Below are 7,500 nucleotides of genomic sequence, written 5' to 3'. Positions count from 1 at the left end.
ATACCGCCATCTGCAAGTCTCCCGAAACATGACCTGCTGCACCGACGATACCGCCATCTATGAGACGCCACCCCGACTACGACATCGCTAGGTCCCACAGTACCCATTTTTCGACGCCACCCACAAAGCCTGCATCATCTGTCCACCACAGGAACCCGAACGCCAGTGCCTGCGTCGCACGAAGTAGTCAACCGACAATCACTCCACCCGCACCCGCACGTGCCCCACCCCAACCGCCCAAATCGCAACCCAAGCGGATGAACGGCGGACTCTTCCCGCACTCGTACGTTGCAATCCACCCCTATATCTTGCGTTTCATGACGAGTTATATCCAATATGCCAAATTCCCGCTGTCCCTATACATGCTGTAAGTCTGTGCACACAATATGAACCACACCTCAGCGAGACACTCCATCACACATTACTCTCTGCCTGTAACAGACACAGATACGATATGTAAGCACCAGCATGGACCAACGTCCGGTGCATCCTCTCCGCCACAGTACACCATCCACACTATGATAACCACACCAGGGGGTCCAATTATAAAATAGAATATCCCACCCGTCCAACATCCACAATTGCTCAGATAAGCCACCAACACCCACACATGTCCTACACAGGGGTGCACCCAACACCACCACACTGCCTCCTGTTACGGCACAGAAACAATGGCAGGAATGAATCACACAGGTCTGCCACTCCCTTGCCGCAACCACAGACGCGGCGCGCCTCCAGTCACGAGCGAAAAGCGCATCCTGACGAGACAGAACTGCTGTGACATACTGACGCTGCCTCAGACATTCACTTACAATGATCACTACCAACGAACCTGCCCCCCCCCCCCCCCCCAAACACACTATCTCTTACCATGTTGTGTACTGTAATCCAACCCATTTTGCACCTTAACCTAACCAAATTTGTAACGCAATTTGTACCGCAATGTAACGCAATTTGTACCGCAATGTAACGCAATTTGTACCGCAATGTAACGCAATTTGTAACGCAATTTGTGTCTTAACCTAACCCACGTTGTGCCTTAACCTAACCCACGTTGTGCCTTAACGTAACCCACGTTGTGCCTTAACGTAACCCACGTTGTGCCTTAACGTAACCCACGTTGTGCCTTAACGTAACCCACGTTGTGCCTTAACGTAACCCACGTTGTGCCTTAACGTAACCCACGTTGTGCCTTAACGTAACCCACGTTGTGCCTTAACGTAACCCACGTTGTGCCTTAACGTAACCCACGTTGTGCCTTAACGTAACCCACGTTGTGCCTTAACGTAACCCACGTTGTGCCTTAACGTAACCCACGTTGTGCCTTAACGTAACCCACGTTGTGCCTTAACCTAACCCACGTTGTGCCTTAACGTAACCCACGTTGTGCCTTAACCTAACCCACGTTGTGCCTTAACCTAACCCACGTTGTGCCTTAACCTAACCCACGTTGTGCCTTAACCTAACCCACGTTGTGCCTTAACCTAACCCACGTTGTGCCTTAACCTAACCCACGTTGTGCCTTAACCTAACCCACGTTGTGCCTTAACCTAACCCACGTTGTGCCTTAACCTAACCCACGTTGTGCCTTAACCTAACCCACGTTGTGCCTTAACCTAACCCACGTTGTGCCTTAACCTAACCCACGTTGTGCCTTAACCTGCTCTGTAATTGGCATATGACACGTTACATTAATCTAGTGTTGTCTAACCACAACCCTCTGAATATAGTTCGCTACTCGCACCGCCCACCCTCTTGTGTGTCGTTTCATGTTGAACACTTCGCAAGTGTTGCTTACTTTTTACATGCTCCCGCTGTACACTGTAATGTGGACAACTGCAGGATGTACATCGCCCCCCCCCCTCCACCCTGCCTTCGCACGCTGGTCGTTCAGGTGCTTGCGTGTTCAATGCCCTTCGCAGCTGTTCACTGGCATTCGCATGTCGAAGCGCTCAGTCTACGTCGTGGTACGGCCTGTGTCCACTGTCCGCTGATATCGTAAGCTTAATCCTCACATTGTACTGCACATAGGTCCGTATGTACTGAATGATACGCTGTGGCACATGTGTGACCGTACGACTGCGCCCAACAACAGCGAACCATACGGTCCAAATGTTGTGCACTCAGCCACGTGCCGTCTCCCCATAACAGCTACATTGCAGTGTGGTACGCCATAGAGACGTGTGGGAGTAACGGACGCCCTGGATGGCGATCAGCATGAGCCGTCTGTTGATGTAGTGGCGCGTGTATTCAAACGTAGTCGTCTCTTCTCACACAGTGTGATAGCATGGTGCACCGCGTTCCACATCTGCGACATGGTACAGATGCTGGTTGACAGTCGGTCTCGTAATGGACATCGCATACGTAGGGGGCCACCTCCCACGTGTTCTCTAGTCGTGCACATTTTGTTGCGTGTATGTGGGCAGACGTAGTGTGTCGTGACACCTAACAGACAGGTATGCAATAATCGTTGCATTTGCAAACTGGGATGGACGTCTACGTTTGCTGGTGACGTGACGCAACGCAAATGAACAACTGGTAAACCCATTGTGGTGCGGTTGTTGTTGCTGGAGGTAAATCAGTAAGGGCAAATCTGTGTGTGAAGCGATACGCGGCGGTGGCTGGGTGGGACCGTCCCCGGCCGGTGAGGGGGGGCCGCCCGGCGTGCTGGCCGCGCGGTGCGTGGGCGCACGCGCTACAGCCGGCTGGTGGGGGCGCCCAGTGGCAGGCGCGCCGGCCGACGGACGCGGCAGGCGGCGCAGCTGCGCGCCGGGGCACCCTGCGCGCGGCGCCGGGCGGCCAAAGTGGGTCCTCGCGGGCCCGGTGCGAAGCGCGGTGGACATCTGCAGTGTGCTGGTCCGACTGAGGACTGTGTGCGTTGAGGATGCGCCGCCGCCCGGCACTCGGCGCCGCGACGCCGTCTGCTGCTCGGTCGCCCCAGCGGTTCTCGCTGGTGGTTTGTATCGCAGTTGTGCAGACGTGTTGGCACGTGCGCTGTGCTGGGAGAGTTCGCTTCGGCACCCACGTGGGGCCTTTGCCCTTCTGTGGCGCTGGCGTTGGAGCTGCCGGTCACCGTAGGTGGCGCGTGTTGTCTCCCGCCGGCAATGCCACGACAGCACGCTCCCGGGCCTCTGTCGGCAGCGGCAAGCTCAGTTGGGAGCACGGGTGGTCGCACCTAAAGCGTCTACTCGCCTAACTCCGGGCGATTGCGCCTCTCTCGAACCCGACCAAGTACTTAGGACGGCGCTGCGCGCCGCCGGGACCTGAGAGGGTTTCGAGGTGTATTGTGCAGGGGAGCTCAGCCTCCTCCTGTTTGCAGAATAATTGAGCGGACGCTTGCGTGTTCGCGCGGGCCCCTGGGACACACTCCCGGGCGGCCGGCTGCTCAGCTCTAGTTGACGCAGCTCCCTGGTTGATCCTGCCAGTAGTCATATGCTTGTCTCAAAGATTAAGCCATGCATGTCTCAGTACAAGCCGCATTAAGGTGAAACCGCGAATGGCTCATTAAATCAGTTATGGTTCCTTAGATCGTACCCACGTTACTTGGATAACTGTGGTAATTCTAGAGCTAATACATGCAAACAGAGTCCCGACCAGAGATGGAAGGGACGCTTTTATTAGATCAAAACCAATCGGTCGGCTCGTCCGGTCCGTTTGCCTTGGTGACTCTGAATAACTTTGGGCTGATCGCACGGTCCTCGTACCGGCGACGCATCTTTCAAATGTCTGCCTTATCAACTGTCGATGGTAGGTTCTGCGCCTACCATGGTTGTAACGGGTAACGGGGAATCAGGGTTCGATTCCGGAGAGGGAGCCTGAGAAACGGCTACCACATCCAAGGAAGGCAGCAGGCGCGCAAATTACCCACTCCCGGCACGGGGAGGTAGTGACGAAAAATAACGATACGGGACTCATCCGAGGCCCCGTAATCGGAATGAGTACACTTTAAATCCTTTAACGAGTATCTATTGGAGGGCAAGTCTGGTGCCAGCAGCCGCGGTAATTCCAGCTCCAATAGCGTATATTAAAGTTGTTGCGGTTAAAAAGCTCGTAGTTGGATTTGTGTCCCACGCTGTTGGTTCACCGCCCGTCGGTGTTTAACTGGCATGTATCGTGGGACGTCCTGCCGGTGGGGCGAGCCGAAGGCGTGCGACCGCCTCGTGCGTGTTCGTGCGTCCCGAGGCGGACCCCGTTGAAATCCTACCAAGGTGCTCTTTATTGAGTGTCTGGGTGGGCCGGCACGTTTACTTTGAACAAATTAGAGTGCTTAAAGCAGGCAAGCCCGCCTGAATACTGTGTGCATGGAATAATGGAATAGGACCTCGGTTCTATTTTGTTGGTTTTCGGAACCCGAGGTAATGATTAATAGGGACAGGCGGGGGCATTCGTATTGCGACGTTAGAGGTGAAATTCTTGGATCGTCGCAAGACGAACAGAAGCGAAAGCATTTGCCAAGTATGTTTTCATTAATCAAGAACGAAAGTTAGAGGTTCGAAGGCGATCAGATACCGCCCTAGTTCTAACCATAAACGATGCCAGCCAGCGATCCGCCGCAGTTCCTCCGATGACTCGGCGGGCAGCCTCCGGGAAACCAAAGCTTTTGGGTTCCGGGGGAAGTATGGTTGCAAAGCTGAAACTTAAAGGAATTGACGGAAGGGCACCACCAGGAGTGGAGCCTGCGGCTTAATTTGACTCAACACGGGAAACCTCACCAGGCCCGGACACCGGAAGGATTGACAGATTGATAGCTCTTTCTTGATTCGGTGGGTGGTGGTGCATGGCCGTTCTTAGTTGGTGGAGCGATTTGTCTGGTTAATTCCGATAACGAACGAGACTCTAGCCTGCTAACTAGTCGCGTGACATCCTTCGTGCTGTCAGCGATTACTTTTCTTCTTAGAGGGACAGGCGGCTTCTAGCCGCACGAGATTGAGCAATAACAGGTCTGTGATGCCCTTAGATGTTCTGGGCCGCACGCGCGCTACACTGAAGGAATCAGCGTGTCTTCCTAGGCCGAAAGGTCGGGGTAACCCGCTGAACCTCCTTCGTGCTAGGGATTGGGGCTTGCAATTGTTCCCCATGAACGAGGAATTCCCAGTAAGCGCGAGTCATAAGCTCGCGTTGATTACGTCCCTGCCCTTTGTACACACCGCCCGTCGCTACTACCGATTGAATGATTTAGTGAGGTCTTCGGACTGGTACGCGGCATCGACTCTGTCGTTGCCGATGCTACCGGAAAGATGACCAAACTTGATCATTTAGAGGAAGTAAAAGTCGTAACAAGGTTTCCGTAGGTGAACCTGCGGAAGGATCATTACCGACTAGACTGCATGTCTTTCGATGTGCGTGTCGTGTCGCGCAACACGCTACCTGTACGGCAGCAGCCGTGCGCCGCGTGCGGAACCACGCGTGCCTCTCAAAACTAACGGACAAAATGTTGTGTGGTACGAGCGCTGAAGCTCTGGAGCGGCTGGCCTGCGGCACCTGGCGCCTGGCGCCGGTTTTGAATGACTTTCGCCCGAGTGCCTGTCCGCTCCGGTGTGGAGCCGTACGACGCCCATCGGCCGTGAGGCCGTTGGACACAGAACGCTGGAACAGGGGCCGTCAAACGCCTCAGTCCCGCCTATGCAACTGTTTTGAAAGAGACAGTGGAAACTAAACAAAAAAGATCACCCAGGACGGTGGATCACTCGGCTCGTGGGTCGATGAAGAACGCAGCAAATTGCGCGTCGACATGTGAACTGCAGGACACATGAACATCGACGTTTCGAACGCACATTGCGGTCCATGGATTCCGTTCCCGGGCCACGTCTGGCTGAGGGTCGGCTACGTATACTGAAGCGCGCGGCGTTTGTCCCGCCTTCGGAGACCTGGGAGTGTCGTGGCCGCCTGTGGGGCCGGCCGCGTCTCCTTAAACGTGCGATGCGCGCCCGTCGCCTGGCGGTTCGCATACCGGTACTTTCTCGGTAGCGTGCACAGCCGGCTGGCGGTGTGGCGTGCGACACCTCGTACAACGACCTCAGAGCAGGCGAGACTACCCGCTGAATTTAAGCATATTACTAAGCGGAGGAAAAGAAACTAACAAGGATTCCCCCAGTAGCGGCGAGCGAACAGGGAAGAGTCCAGCACCGAACCCCGCAGGCTGCCGCCTGTCGTGGCATGTGGTGTTTGGGAGGGTCCACTACCCCGACGCCTCGCGCCGAGCCCAAGTCCAACTTGAATGAGGCCACGGCCCGTAGAGGGTGCCAGGCCCGTAGCGGCCGGTGCGAGCGTCGGCGGGACCTCTCCTTCGAGTCGGGTTGCTTGAGAGTGCAGCTCCAAGTGGGTGGTAAACTCCATCTGAGACTAAATATGACCACGAGACCGATAGCGAACAAGTACCGTGAGGGAAAGTTGAAAAGAACTTTGAAGAGAGAGTTCAAAAGTACGTGAAACCGTTCTGGGGTAAACGTGAGAAGTCCGAAAGGTCGAACGGGTGAGATTCACGCCCATCCGGCCACTGGCTCCCGCCCTCGGCAGATGGGGCCGGCCGCCCGCGCGGAGCAATCCGCGGCGGGGTCGTGTCCGGTTGCCTTTCCACTCGCCGCGGGGTGGGGCCGTTCCGGTGTGCGGTGGGCCGCACTTCTCCCCTAGTAGGACGTCGCGACCCGCTGGGTGCCGGCCTACGGCCCGGGTGCGCAGCCTGTCCTTCCGCGGGCCTCGGTTCGCGTCTGTTGGGCAGAGCCCCGGTGTCCTGGCTGGCTGCTCGGCGGTATATCTGGAGGAGTCGATTCGCCCCTTTGGGCGCTCGGGCTCCCGGCAAGCGCGCGCGGTTCTTCCCGGATGACGGACCTACCTGGCCCGGCCCCGGACCCGCGCCGCTGTTGGCTCGGGATGCTCTCGGGCGGAATAATCGCTCCCGTCAGCGGCGCTTCAGCTTTGGACAATTTCACGACCCGTCTTGAAACACGGACCAAGGAGTCTAACATGTGCGCGAGTCATTGGGCTGTACGAAACCTAAAGGCGTAATGAAAGTGAAGGTCTCGCCTTGCGCGGGCCGAGGGAGGATGGGGCTTCCCCGCCCTTCACGGGGCGGCGGCCTCCGCACTCCCGGGGCGTCTCGTCCTCATTGCGAGGTGAGGCGCACCTAGAGCGTACACGTTGGGACCCGAAAGATGGTGAACTATGCCTGGCCAGGACGAAGTCAGGGGAAACCCTGATGGAGGTCCGTAGCGATTCTGACGTGCAAATCGATCGTCGGAGCTGGGTATAGGGGCGAAAGACTAATCGAACCATCTAGTAGCTGGTTCCCTCCGAAGTTTCCCTCAGGATAGCTGGTGCTCGTACGAGTCTCATCCGGTAAAGCGAATGATTAGAGGCCTTGGGGCCGAAACGACCTCAACCTATTCTCAAACTTTAAATGGGTGAGATCTCCGGCTTGCTTGATATGCTGAAGCCGCGAGCAAACGACTCGGATCGGAGTGCCAAGTGGGCCACTTTTGGTAAGCAGAACTGGCGCTGTGG

The 7,500-nt window shown here is 56.2% G+C and overlaps 3 non-coding genes across 3 annotated transcripts in view; all 3 read left to right on the top strand.

Annotated features, from left to right (window-relative positions):
• Window positions 1-3,405: 3,405 nt before the first annotated feature.
• On the top strand, window positions 3,406-5,314 carry LOC126119349 (small subunit ribosomal RNA). The gene has a single exon (XR_007525857.1). It is a non-coding gene; the product is annotated as a small subunit ribosomal RNA (ribosomal RNA).
• A 353-nt stretch (window positions 5,315-5,667) lies between these two features.
• LOC126119359 (5.8S ribosomal RNA) lies at window positions 5,668-5,822 on the top strand. The gene has a single exon (XR_007525866.1). It is a non-coding gene; the product is annotated as a 5.8S ribosomal RNA (ribosomal RNA).
• Window positions 5,823-6,011: 189 nt separating this feature from the next.
• The window catches only part of LOC126119353 (large subunit ribosomal RNA), a 4,222-nt gene continuing 2,733 nt past the window's right edge, over window positions 6,012-7,500 (top strand). Inside the window, exon 1 of the ribosomal RNA XR_007525861.1 lies at window positions 6,012-7,500. This exon is cut by the window's right edge and continues 2,733 nt beyond it. This is a non-coding gene — a ribosomal RNA (large subunit ribosomal RNA).

The sequence above is a fragment of the Schistocerca cancellata genome, unplaced genomic scaffold (assembly GCF_023864275.1).
Source record: "Schistocerca cancellata isolate TAMUIC-IGC-003103 unplaced genomic scaffold, iqSchCanc2.1 HiC_scaffold_372, whole genome shotgun sequence".
Lineage (NCBI taxonomy): Eukaryota > Metazoa > Arthropoda > Insecta > Orthoptera > Acrididae > Schistocerca > Schistocerca cancellata.
This window is presented reverse-complemented; position numbering and strand designations above follow the sequence as displayed.